Source organism: Macrotis lagotis, chromosome X (genome assembly GCF_037893015.1).
Source record: "Macrotis lagotis isolate mMagLag1 chromosome X, bilby.v1.9.chrom.fasta, whole genome shotgun sequence".
In the NCBI taxonomy this organism is placed as follows: Eukaryota; Metazoa; Chordata; class Mammalia; order Peramelemorphia; family Peramelidae; genus Macrotis; species Macrotis lagotis.
Window position 1 is genome coordinate 653,827,250 of NC_133666.1, and position 13,127 is coordinate 653,840,376.

The following is a 13,127-nucleotide window of genomic DNA, read 5'->3' on the forward strand; positions in this document are numbered from 1 at the left end:
TCAGCCAGTAAATAGTAATGTTAAGTTTCTTAAGTATCTCCAGTTTCTCCCCACAGTCAGAGTCAGATCCTCTTTTAACACACAAAAAAGAATGTTCCTTCTTTGACTAACACAGCCCTTGCCAGTCTTTCTTTTTTGCATTAATAAGATTGGGACCAACGACACCTCCATAGCTTTGGGAAACAATTCAGTGAAATTTTACTTTCCAGAGAGAGGCCAATACCAGAGTCTCTAATAGCACTATAGACTGATCTCAGGACTATAACTCTATCATCCTTATTTATAATAGTAGAATATACCTCTGAACCATATCAAAGTATTCCAAAAATGCCATGAGAATTGGTAATCCAGAGACAGTCCTACATGGTTGGTATGAAAATTGTGGAATATCTCACTAACCTGCCTCCATTTTCAATGTTTAATCATTCAAGAGGTTTAATGTGGAAAAAAAAAGAGTGCTGGGAATGTACAGCTATGGTGGCCTTCATGTAGAAGGAGAAACACAAAACAAATCCCAATTCACAAAATTGATACAACAATGTAGCCATGCTAAAAGAATTTTCTAAACCAGAATGTTTCAGTCAATAAGGAATATCTCTGCTGAGGTTAAGGAGATAACACAACATACGATTCAGGCCATATCCCAAACACCCAGTGCTATCACTTCCATGCAAGTAAAGATTGGTTTCTTTGCAAAGATGGTGTTACAGCATCATTTGGTATTAATTTCCTCCCTGCTGCCCAGAAAAGAGCATACACTATCTTCAACCAGAGTTACTATTCCTGTATTGCTTGATTAGGAGATATCACCAATATCCATGAACTTCAACAAATTATTTCAAGTATACTGCATATTGTCAATGATTCCATGTACAATGCAATGATTCCTGATGGATTTCCTTTTCCTGGTTTTCTGTGATTTCAAAGGAATGGCATATTTGTTATGTAATTAAATGGGCCCCTATTATCATGGTCATCATTATCACTTTTCATTCCTATCTTAAGCTCTACACTAATTGATGTATTAAAACATGCTCAGAGTTGATTCCTAGATATATTATGGTAATTAGGGATGATATATTGGTTAAAAATGATGTACTCCAGAAATGGGAATATGTTGAATAACCTGCTCTCTATTTCTGTGATCATGTTTTTTGCCAGTGTAGATGAAATCGTTTTTTCATAGCAATATAACAAAAAAATATAAATTCACAGATCTATTAGGTTCAACTTGCTATTTCTTTTAAATATATAATGTCATCATGTAAACTTATCTTATTTCTTCTCTGTCTCTGTCTCTGTCTCTGTCTCTCTCTCTCTCTCTCTCTCTCTCTCTCCTTTCCTCCTACTCTAAAGAGGCCTACAATTAGACACAAATATTTATATATGTAAAATTATTCTATAAATACTATTAATCAGTTCTTTCTCTGGATGCAGATAGTATTTTCATAAGTCCTTTGTAGTTTATTTAGGTATTTACAATAGTCAAAATTACTTATTCACCTTTGTTCTTAAAACAGTATTACTGTGACTATATGCAATGTTCTCTTGGCTCTGCTCATTTTGTTCTTCATCATTACATGCTTGCTAAGATTGAGTTCATCATTTCTTTCAGCACAATCAGTATTCCAACACAGTCATATACCACAACTTAAAATTTCTAGTTCTTTGCCACCACAAAGAGAATTAATATATTTTAGAACATATAAGTTCTTTCCCCTTTTTTCCAATAATCTTTGGAAATAATCTAGTAGAGGTATTGCTAGGTTACAGGGCATAAGGAGTTTAATAACTCTTCAGACAAAATTCCAGATTGTTCTCCAATATGACTGGATCAGTTCACAATTCCATCAATTCCTCATCCCCTCCAACATTTGTCACATTCTTCTTGAATCATTTTAGGTTTAAAATGATATCTCAAGGCTGTTTTAATATGCATTTCTTTAATCAATAATTATTTAGAGCATTTTTCATATGAATATAAATTGTTTTTATTTCTTCATTGGAAAACTGCCTTTTTGAAATGCCTTATAGTTTTGTAGATTTTAGAAGGTTCTTTATATATTTTATATATGAGATCTTTTTCTGAGAAACTGTCTATTTTCTACTCTCCTTCTGATCTTGACTACAATTGTTTTATTTGAAAAAAACTTTTAATTTGGAGCAGCTAGGTGGCGCAGTGGATAGAGCACCCGCCCTGGAGTCAGGAGTACCTGAGCTCAAATCCAGCCTCAGACACTTAACAATTACTTAGCTGTGTGGCCTTAGGCAAGCCACTTAACCCCATTGCCTTGCAAAAAAAAACAAAACAAGAAAAACCCTTTTAATTTGATGTAATCAAAATTATACATTTTCACATTTCACTCTGCTCTAACTCCTTTATTTACCTATTTATTATAATTTATAATTTATTATAAATTGTTCACCTATCCATAAGTAATATGTTTCATGCTCCTCTAATTTTATTGTAATCTCTCTCTTTTTATATCTAAGTCATGTATTCATTTTGACCTTATTTTGGTAAATGGTGCAAAATATTGGTCTATGTTAAGTTTCTGACAGATTAGTTTCTAATTTCCCCAATGAATTTTATCAATAAAGACTTCTTATTCCAAAATATAAAATTTTTAACTTGTCAAATACAAGGATACTATTTTTATTTATTCTGCATATTGTATGTCTTCTCTGTTCTATTGATCTACCTTTTTATTTCTTAACCAGTACCAGATAGGTACTGCCTTATAATTTAATATATGGTAATGCAAAACCTCTTGTTTTGCCTTTTTTCATTAGATAATTTGCTATTCTTTTCCCCCTAATTTGTTTTTTTATTTTTCTTTAATTTATTTATACATTACTAAAATATTCTTGTTTGTGTATACATAATACCCCTTCCCCACAAAAATATAAAACCTCATGAGAAATAAAGTAAAAGAGGAAAACAATGTGTTTCAGTTTGTGTTCTGATACCATCAGCTCTGTCTCTAGTGGATGACTTTCTTTATGATAAGTCCATCATAGAAGTTACTTCCATATTTTTCCACAGTTGCTGGTGCTGATTGGAATTCCCTCCATCCATTCCTCCCCACTACCATCTGTTATATTTTATCTTTCATTTCACTCTGTTCCTCTTCAAAAATGTACTGTGGGGCAGCCCAGTGGTGTAGCAGATAGAGCACCGACCCTGGGACCAAGAGGTCCCAAGCCCACATCCCACCCCAGGGACCTAGCAACCACCCAGCCCTGTAGTCCCAGACAGACCACCCAGTCCCAGCATCCTGCAAAAAGTAGAAAAGAAAATGTGTTATATCTGATTATCCTTACCTATGACTTACCTTCTCCTCTATCACCCACATCCTCCCCAGCCCTCCCCATCTCCCTTCTCTCCTTTTTCTTCTAGATGTCTATACCTTATTGAGTGTGTTTGCTGTTTCCTCTTGGAGCCATTTCTGATGAAAATGAAGGCTCCCTCATTCTCCCTTGCCTTCCCCCCTTCTATACCATTGCAAAAGCTACATGAAATATTTTTTATATGAAATATCTTAGCCTATTCTACATCTCCTTTTTCTTAGTCCCAGTACATTTCCCTTTCCCCCCTTTGACTCCATCTTCCATTTTCTGGGATCTGGGCTGTACTGAGGGCCACAACCATGCTGAGGCCTGGGCTCTGTCTTTGCCCTGGCAGAGGTCTCCCTGCTGATCTTCCAAATTGTACTTGGTGCTCCCTGAGGTAACAGGTCAGGAAACTGCCTCTGCTGCTAGGAGCCAGCATTCCCAGGGGCCCTGGGGCTGTTTCTGGGAGGCTGAAGTTCCTTCACTCCTGCGTGGTGCTGCCCCTTCAACCCTGTGGAACAGAGTCTTCCCACTATTTTCCAGGTTGCCTTGGGCTGGAGAATTGCCTTATTGGATCTTTCTGTGGGTTCTGTCTCTCAATAATTTAGTTAGAGTCATAATTTTAAGGTTTTTGAAATAATTTTGGAGAGAGCACCTAAGAGAGGCTGTACTCCTGCCGCCATCTTGGCTCCACTCCATTCCTTTGCTATTCTTATTATTTTTTAGGGTTTTTTTGTAAGGCAAACGGGGTTAAGTGGCTTGCCCAAGGCCACACATTTTCTCTCAAATGAATTTTTGTTATTGTTTTTGTCTAATTCTGTAAAATAGTTTTTTTGGTAATTTAAATGGGATTGGACTGAATGTCTAAATAAGTTAAAAGTTTTGTTTTTATTATATTAACTTTGTCCACCCACGAACTATATTTCTCCAGCTTTTGTCTAATTTTACTTTTATTATAGTTTTATTCATATGGTATCTGAGATTGATTTGAGAGATGTATACCCAGGTATTTTATATTATCTAGGACTTTTTTTTTTTGGCTTTTGCAAGGCAATGGGGGCAGGTTAAGTGATTTGCCCAAGGTCACACAGCTAAGTAATTATTAAGTGTCTGAGGCTAGATTTGAACTCAGGTTTGTTAAGATTTGTTTGTTAAGTATTTAGATAAGGTGATTGATGGGAGACAGGTCTCTGAAGAATCAAAGACTACAAGGAAGCCACCAAAAAAAGAAAAGTTTCTTTTTTTTTTTTGCAAGGCATTTGGCTTTCCCAAGGCCACACAGCTAGGTAATTATTAAGTGTCTGAGACTGGATTTGAACCCAGGTACTCCTGATTCCAAGGCCAGTGTTTTATCCACTATGCTACCTAGCCGCCCCTGAAAGAAAAGTTTCTAAGTAAAAATTTCCAAGCAAAAATTCAGAACAAAAGTTGGGTTGAAATAATTAATGATGATGATGATGCTGATGATGATGATTAATAGATAGCATTTATATAGTTAAGATTTGCAAACTCTTCACATATATTATTCACATTCCTTGCAACAACCTTGTGAGGTAGATTGTACTATTATCTACATTTTATAGATAAAGAAATTGAGTCTGAGAGAAGTTATACTACTAGGAAGTAGCTAAAATAGCATTTGAACTTAGGTCTTGATTTCATAGTCTATAATTCAATTTAGCCAGGATTTAGTGAATGCCCACTTTATTTATGGCACTATACAGTGACAAAAAGGAAACATTCTCATCCCTTAAGAAATGAGACAAAAGGAGTTTCTTGTAGTTCACCAAGGCAGTAGTGATGAGTGTGGCCAGGGTCCTGGAATTCAAACTGTGGGGCTTCTATATAACTTCTATATAAAAAGGGGACAATCTTGCATAATATATGTTTCAGGGAAAGATTATCATGACTAGTACCTATTTCAGGAAAAGACAATTTTACTAGTACATGTTTCAATAAGGAGATGGTGTCAGCGTTGCCTCAGCTCCTCCCCTATTAGAGTATCATAGGGATATGAGATTCATGCTAATGGAGATGGAGTAATTACATGCGGACTGTCTTTTCCTATGGGTTGACTGGCATGTGCCCCAAAGGACAGGCAAGGCAGAAACACAGAGACTTATCAGCATTAATCACTGCTGATCCTTTTTGGTGCTAACCATTTTTAAGGTGCTTAGATCTCTATCATTCCTGCATCATACTGGCTCTACTGGCTATAATTTGGAAATTGGCTTTGGAATCAGTTCTTTGCACCAAGGAAGGCACTGAAACACAAACAGAAATATGACAGGAAAACCTATAGATACTTTAAACATAAAAAAAATGGAAACCAAGAGATTAGCTATTGCCATGGAAATCAGGGTTCCTTTTATTCTTCCTGGAAATAGTTTCAGGCTTTCCAAACTGACCTACAAAGGCCATACCCCCCCCCCCCCCGCCCCAGTCAGGAGGAAATCTAGAGGCAATCTAGTTTGTAAGGTCATAGTCCCTAAATATGTGTACCTATGGTTTTATTAACAAATACTTATAAAAATACTTATTAACAAATGCTTTAAAAATTAATAAATATTTATATTAAATTTTTTCAAAAGAGTTGGACTATATCCAGTCCCCTACATGGGTAATATGATGGAAAAGTGTTTTTTCATTAAAAATGCTCTCATTAAATAGGAAAGTATAGTAGAAACCTGAATTTCTGCATGCTTTCTTTGTAAATGTGTTAGGAAGTCAGGTAAGTGTGGGTTGGAAGTCAAAAGTGCTTGTTCCAACTCACAACTTCTGTTTAATTTGAGGAGAGCCAGTAATATCCTTTTTATTTGTTTGTTTGTTTGTTCATATAGGGACTAAAATCCCTGTGGGACTATTAAAAATGCTTGTATGTGTTAAACCTCCCAGCTTAAGAAAATTGTCTAGAATGTTCTTTCCATCCTAAATGGTCCCATTTCTTTTCAAGGATAGGGAATAATTACATACCATTTGCAATTCTATTTCCAGATCTAGTGTCTCATTTTGTTCATAGCACAGAATTGTCAGTCTGACAATATTGAAAATGGGGTGAGAATTTCCCAATCAAAAGTGAATGAGGGGGCAGCTAGGTGGCACAGTGGACAGAGCACTGGCCCTGGAGTCAGGAGTACCTGAGTTCAAATCTGGCCTCAGACACTTAATAATTACCTGGCTGTGTAGCCTTGGGCAAGCCATTTAACCCCATTGCCTTGAAAAAACTAAAAAAAAATAATTGAGTGGGATGACTCATGCTTCCAGTTCATGGCAGTACAATTTGGCAGTGTTTCTAATTTTACATAATTGACTATAAAAGAATAATCACACAGGTCCTGGATTCCTGCTGTCATGCCTACCAGGGGCCACCCATCTCCCAAGGACAAAAGGGACATGAGCACATATCCACAAATTGGTCTGATTAAAAACATGGCTGCCATGTTGAATCAGACACAGAAAAATATTGGGCTCTACTGTTCTTTCAACCCCAAGGGTACAAAACAAGGCTTAAAGTACAAAAACCAAATGCATGTTAGAAGTGAGGGATTGTGTCCTAATTATCAGATTCAAGCAAACAAGTACCCAAATATCACTGAATGGTTCCCTTTCAGTTTAACTGGGTCCAGAGCTTGATCAGGGCTTGCATCCTTTACAGGGCAGGCTTCACAGGGGAATAATGCATCCAGGTCCTACACTTGGCAATCTTAGTGTTAGCAGAATCTGGAAAATGTTCATTTGGTCTCTGCACACCAAAACATCTCTTAGTCAATAGACTTGAGCAGTTCAACTGAGCATTTTCCAGATTGATCTGCAAGTGGTGAAAGTCATTCAATTCCTTTCTCCTTTTGTCACAGTTTTCTTCCTTGAGGAGTTAATCTGCTGACAAGGAAGGCAACTAGAGACCACAATGGACCTCTGCATAAATTGTGTGTACAAATCATCATTTGGAAAATGAGTCATTTTCTCCCTTCATTTTATAGGAGCCTTCAAAATAGGAAAACAAGGCAATTTTAAAATCTTTTGACAATTAATAAAAATTACATATAAATCTTTAATCCAATTTTAGAATTTATTACTAGAGCATACTCAAAGTCAATATTTACATTAAAACATTTGGAAGCTAATTGTGTGCATGTATGTGTGTATGTGTGTATACACACATATAACTTATTTCTTAGATTTCTAAGAGGTTAATCTTGTTACTTTCCTGAAGTTTATTACTCCAGTAAAATTTTAAACCACTGTTATACTTTTATCCTTGATTTCATTTTGAGGATACATACATACATACATGCATACATATTTGTGTGCTTATATATGTAAGTATATTGCTCATAACAGTCTCAAAAAATAACATATTTCAAGGACCTAATCTTAAGCATGCATCTATAACTATTAGTAAGGAGATGGCAAGTCTAAGAACTCATTTATTTAGTTTCTTAAAATATAGAACTAGGTAAAAATTAAATTAAAAAAATAAGATTTTTCATATTTATATTTTAAGGTGTTTTAGTAGTAATATGTTAATTAATAGATTTAAAATTACAATAGCAAAACTTCCATTATTCACCCACCCTAATAATAGAAATTTGTTATGAAAGAAAAAGAGAGGCACACTTGTGTTTTTGTCTCTTGAAGGGCACAAACTAATCTGACATAAGTCAATAACATGGGAAAATTTTCCTCAGTTTTGTTTGATTTAAGTTAAAATTCTTAGTTAACAGTGAATTATATAGCAAAGTTGCACATTATTCACAGGATAACAAAGCCAGGCTCAGAATTAATCAGGTTGAAAAATTTCTGTTCAGAAAGGAAATAACATAATCTGGAATATGATCAAGAAAATCCTTCCCTTGCTTATATATATAAGTTCATCCCCTTAATATTCATAGGCACAGATATTTAACTTTAGCAGTTCTGAGACTGCACACCCTTTAGGCAGCACATAGCATTCTACTTCAATGGTGAACGATTGGTTTAACAATTCAGACAATCCTACTTGACTTCACAATAGTATCAAATTACAAATGCAAGAGATTTTACCTCAAATGACAAAATTTTACTCAGCACAGTTAGTGCTTGGATATTGTTTTTATCTTTCTCATGTTTGAATAGCAGTTAACAATGAGCACATATAAGAACACTTCATTTATCCTTCATTTATAAATTGAGAGTAATCTGAAATTTCATACATAGAGCAAATACATTGTGGTTGCTGATTACAGAAAGCCTCCAATCTGTATTGCTTCTTTACCTTTAAGACAAAATGAAATCTTTGAAACTAAAGATTATTGTTACTAAGTTGGTAAAAGATGTAACTTTAATACATAGTATTCTCTTAACAGATACAATTTCATAATTTTCCTAAGTGAGGATCAAATAATCTCAGATGAAACTCATTCTTTTCTATAAGAAAACTGATAAATCTCCCCACTTCAATTAGGATTGGTTCTAATCTCTCAAATTTAATTATTTTAGTATTCTAAAATGTATTGTGGGCAGAGATGATAAAATCTTGTAACCCCGACTGAATAGAAACACCTAAAAATTTCAGATCTTTTCTACTCCCTTCACCTACGAAGAGTATTATTATCCATTTTAAATAAAATCTACCCAATTATTTAATATTCTTCAAGCATTGTAACCAAATTATTTAACATCTCAATTCAGAATCTAACAGTGTTCAGATCAAAAGGGTAGGTTTTTCCTAATAATACAGTTGTAACACTTTCTGTGCACCATTTTTTCAAGTCAACAGCATTTCTTACAAATGGTTTCCCAATTTCACAATATAAGAAAAATTTGAAACTTAACAATAGCATAAGTAATATTATGGATTTAAAAAACATAACACAAAACTTTTTTCAGTCAAATAATATTAATTCTTTTAAAAGCAGTTCAAATCCTCTTATACAGAAAATTACCATTTATCAGTTTGGCAATCTATATCAACCATTTTCAAACTCATGGATTGTACTTACATTTAATAAAATAACAGCTAAAATTTATGTAGGAATTACTATGTACCAAGCATTGTGATTGGTTATCATAGCAACTGCAAGAGGTAGGTGATATTGTTATCCTATTTAACAGATGAGGAAACTGAGGCAAAATGAAGTGTCTTTTTTGACCTCACTAAGATAATAAATTTCTGAGACTTTTTTTCAAAAAGATATCTAAATCCATATATTTTCCAAGTATAGTCTTAATACCAAGTATCAAAAGTAGTTTTTGTTGAGTTCTATTTTATCACAATAATCCTAATACAAGAAGAGATTCCACTATAAATGAGATATGTTATGGCTTAGTTTCAGGACAAAATTTTCACCAAGTCAAGTCTGCATTTACAAATGCAAATGATCACATTCAAAAATCTCAGTTTTCCCAAGAGCCCTTGCTTTCAGTTATCTCACTTTCAAAGGCATGTTGTGGCAGGTTTATTCCCATTCCCTCTTTTTGGAACCCATAGGTCTCTAAAAACTCTAATGATCCTTCAAGGTGAGAGTTTTTTACACTATGCTCAAATAAAGTTTTTTATACTATGCTCAAATTTTGTTTCTATTTTTCCATTGTTAAATGTTAAAACTTGATAGAATATTGTCTGAAATTGATAATAGATATTTCCCTAAAAATGTTTATAATGCTATAGATTTCTACAAACCAGGAAAAAGATTTCTATTCTTTTATCAGGCTTTATTTCTGTGATCTCTAATCTGTTCAGGTTTGTGAGAACAGAATTTTGCAGTTTTGTTACATATCTCCCACTGAATATCTAATAAAATATGAGCGCCCTGCTTAATTTTACTTGCTGATAAGAAATTGTTTTGAGACTTCCTTAGTCTTCCTCACTCTTCTAAATGTCTTTTCCATGCTGTATCACTGGGTTTTCTCTAAGAATTGCATACTAAAGCACTTCTAAGTGGAAGCCTCCCATTTAACAGCCTGCATTTCCTTTTTCCCAGGGATTCACTAAAATCTCTACTTCCTTCTCTTTCTTGAGTTCCTTCTTCTCTGATCTTTCCCTACATCCTTTCTTAAGAATGCCATGCTCTTTGTGGGATTTTTCTGGAGAAACTGGGGTTGTATAGACATGTTGATGAGAGGCAGTCTCAACTTGGAAGTATCTTGCCTAGACTTATTCCTCAATAGGAAGGCACCAAGTATCCATTTTTCCTAGACTCCAGTTCTTCAAGATTTGTTTTTTAGAGTATTTGGCTGACAGTAATCAAAGGTTTTTTGTTTATCTGAATAAGCTAGCTCTCACAGTTATCTAAGTATTGAGTTCAACCACCTGCTTTGGATATTCTTGGTTGAATGGGAAATATTCCCCTTTCCCAAGCTTTTAACAGCTTGACTAAATGGGAGTCACCAACGGGAATTTTATACTATTATTACCTTATCTTGTGGCAATTGAAAGTTGAGCAGGACCATTTACTCCCCACTGCCCTGTTTTCATGCATTTGCATGGCCTTTTCTTCATGCATAAATGAGAAAAAAAATTAGTTTTTGGTTCAGGACCCATTTCTTCTTATCCTTACTGACTTTGGGGGGTTCAATTATCCAACTACTTTATGATTAATCTTCAGGAAAGTCCACTCTGGCCTGTGATTGATCAAAGGCCCAAGTGCCAGCTATGCAATAAAAATAGACTTACATAATGATAGTCACTCTAATAAATGACCCATCTTGACTGGTTCATCAAATTGTTAAAAGAAAATCTCCAATCAGTTTTCACCCTGATTAAGAGTCAAATTCAGGAAATAAGATAAAGGGAGTTAATTGTAGCATATCAAGGTAGCATTGGGTTTAGCTTGAACATGAATTCAGCTTGCTTTTTCTCACTGTAATATTAGACAAGGTTGTCAGTCATGAGAGTCATAAAATATATGAGAAGGGACAAAAATTGTTTGGAAGATTCTGCGGTGTGTGATAGTGATTTACTTAGGGAAGTTTAAAAGGGTCACAGTGAAGATCTAGTTGAAATTATATAACATAAATTTATAGTGGACACTTTCAGCATGGTTTAAATTTTTTTTCCATCCTTCTTCAGTAGTATGGGAATAAAACTGAGTGATATATGATTGGAGCAATCCAAAAAAGTGGGATTGGCAGGGTCAGAAAAAGACTAGAATATGGGGAAAGGGACTGATGAGGACAGGTGTAAAGCTGAACTTATTTATCAAGGGATTAAGTACAAAGAGTATAATTAATATAAAAGGGGTGACTTCAAAAAGAACTGAGCCATCAAAGGATGAGAATTAAAAATAGTGTTTGTGGTTTAAAGACAAAAGGAAATGAAGAATGAAAACAGATTGTGTGGGGCTTCTAGGTGGCGTAGTGGATAAAGCACCAGCCCTGGAGTCAGGAGTACCTGGGTTCAAATCCAGTCTCAGACACATACCTAGCTGTATGGCCTTGGGCAAGCCACTTAACCCCATTTGCCTTGCAAAAACCTAAAAAAACAGATTGTGATCAGATAATGACATTTCAAAGCTAAGGGACATGAGGATGGTGTATTTCTGGATGATGGCAACATCAAGGATATAAACATTTCTTTGTAGCAGTGGTAGGACAGGAGGAGGTCATGTGAAATAAGCAATTTAAACACTTGTAAAGTTAAAGTGTTTGAAGGAATGTCAATGAGTATCTATCTGTCTTTTTATCTCTCTATCATCTCTCTCTCTCTATCATCCATCCATCCATCCATCTAATCTTTCCATCTATGCATCTATCCATCCATCTATCCATCTATCTATCTTTCTATCTATCTATCTGTCTATCTATCTGTCTATCATGTCAAAGGGAAGGATTTGGAGAGGAAAGATAGTGAGCTGGCATTGAACTGATTAAGAAAAGAAGGGCAGGATCTGGGAGGTGGTAGAAATAGCTACCAGAATTTGATTGGATGGGAATTGTTGAGTGATGGAACTACAGGACGAGTAAAATTTGAAACGGAGGCAAAGAGTATATCAACTATTTCACCTTGACCACTGAGTGAAGGGAAGAAGGAGAAATGAGTGAAAATTCATTCCATGATGGAAAGGGTGTCCAAGGAGGCTATATCATCAGAAGGAAGCAAGCTCTCAATGAGAGTTAAATGATGGAGAGGCAGTGCTGGGCGCAGCGGGCCGAGCCAGGGACTGGGCGCCATGGGAAACGTGGAGAAGGGCAAGAAGATCTTCGTGCAGAAGTGCACCCAGTGCCACACAATGCAGAAGGGCGGCAAGCACAAGACCAGTCCCAACCTGCATGGACTCTTCAGCCACAAGACAGGCCAGGCTGCAGGCTTCTCCTACACCATTGCCAACAAGAACAAAGGGATCACCTGGGGAGAGGTCACCTTGATGGAGTACCTGAAGAACCCCAAGAAGTACATCCCCGGGACAAAGATGATCTTCGCGGGCATCAAGAAGGGGGAGAGGGCCAACTTGATAGCCTACCTGAAGAAGGCCACCAATGAGTAACACTTGTCCACCGCCTTATTTATTTTAAAAGGCAGCCGATGAGACTTCTTTCCTTTTTGTACATGTACCATAATGACCCTGTTTAAATTGGTTTCATCGACCTGAGCATTTCTATAATGAATGGCTGTTCTAACAGAGAAATTTTGTAGATTAGGTAGGCTTTGGATTAGATAAGAAATGATCCCTTCTCTCTGTTTTGGTCATAAGTCCAGTCACAACCAAGCTGTCACACTTGAATGTTTATTTTAAAAGATTTAGGCAACTTTTTTTTTTAAAGCAAGGGCTATGTGCCCCAAGTCTTAGAAAAGTTTTAATTACATCTGGCTTCTT

General features: G+C 35.6%; 1 pseudogene; it reads left to right on the forward strand.

Annotated features, from left to right (window-relative positions):
* Nucleotides 1-12,482: 12,482 nt before the first annotated feature.
* On the forward strand, nucleotides 12,483-12,797 carry LOC141500695 (cytochrome c, somatic pseudogene; annotated as a pseudogene).
* The last annotated feature ends 330 nt before the right edge of the window (nucleotides 12,798-13,127 follow it).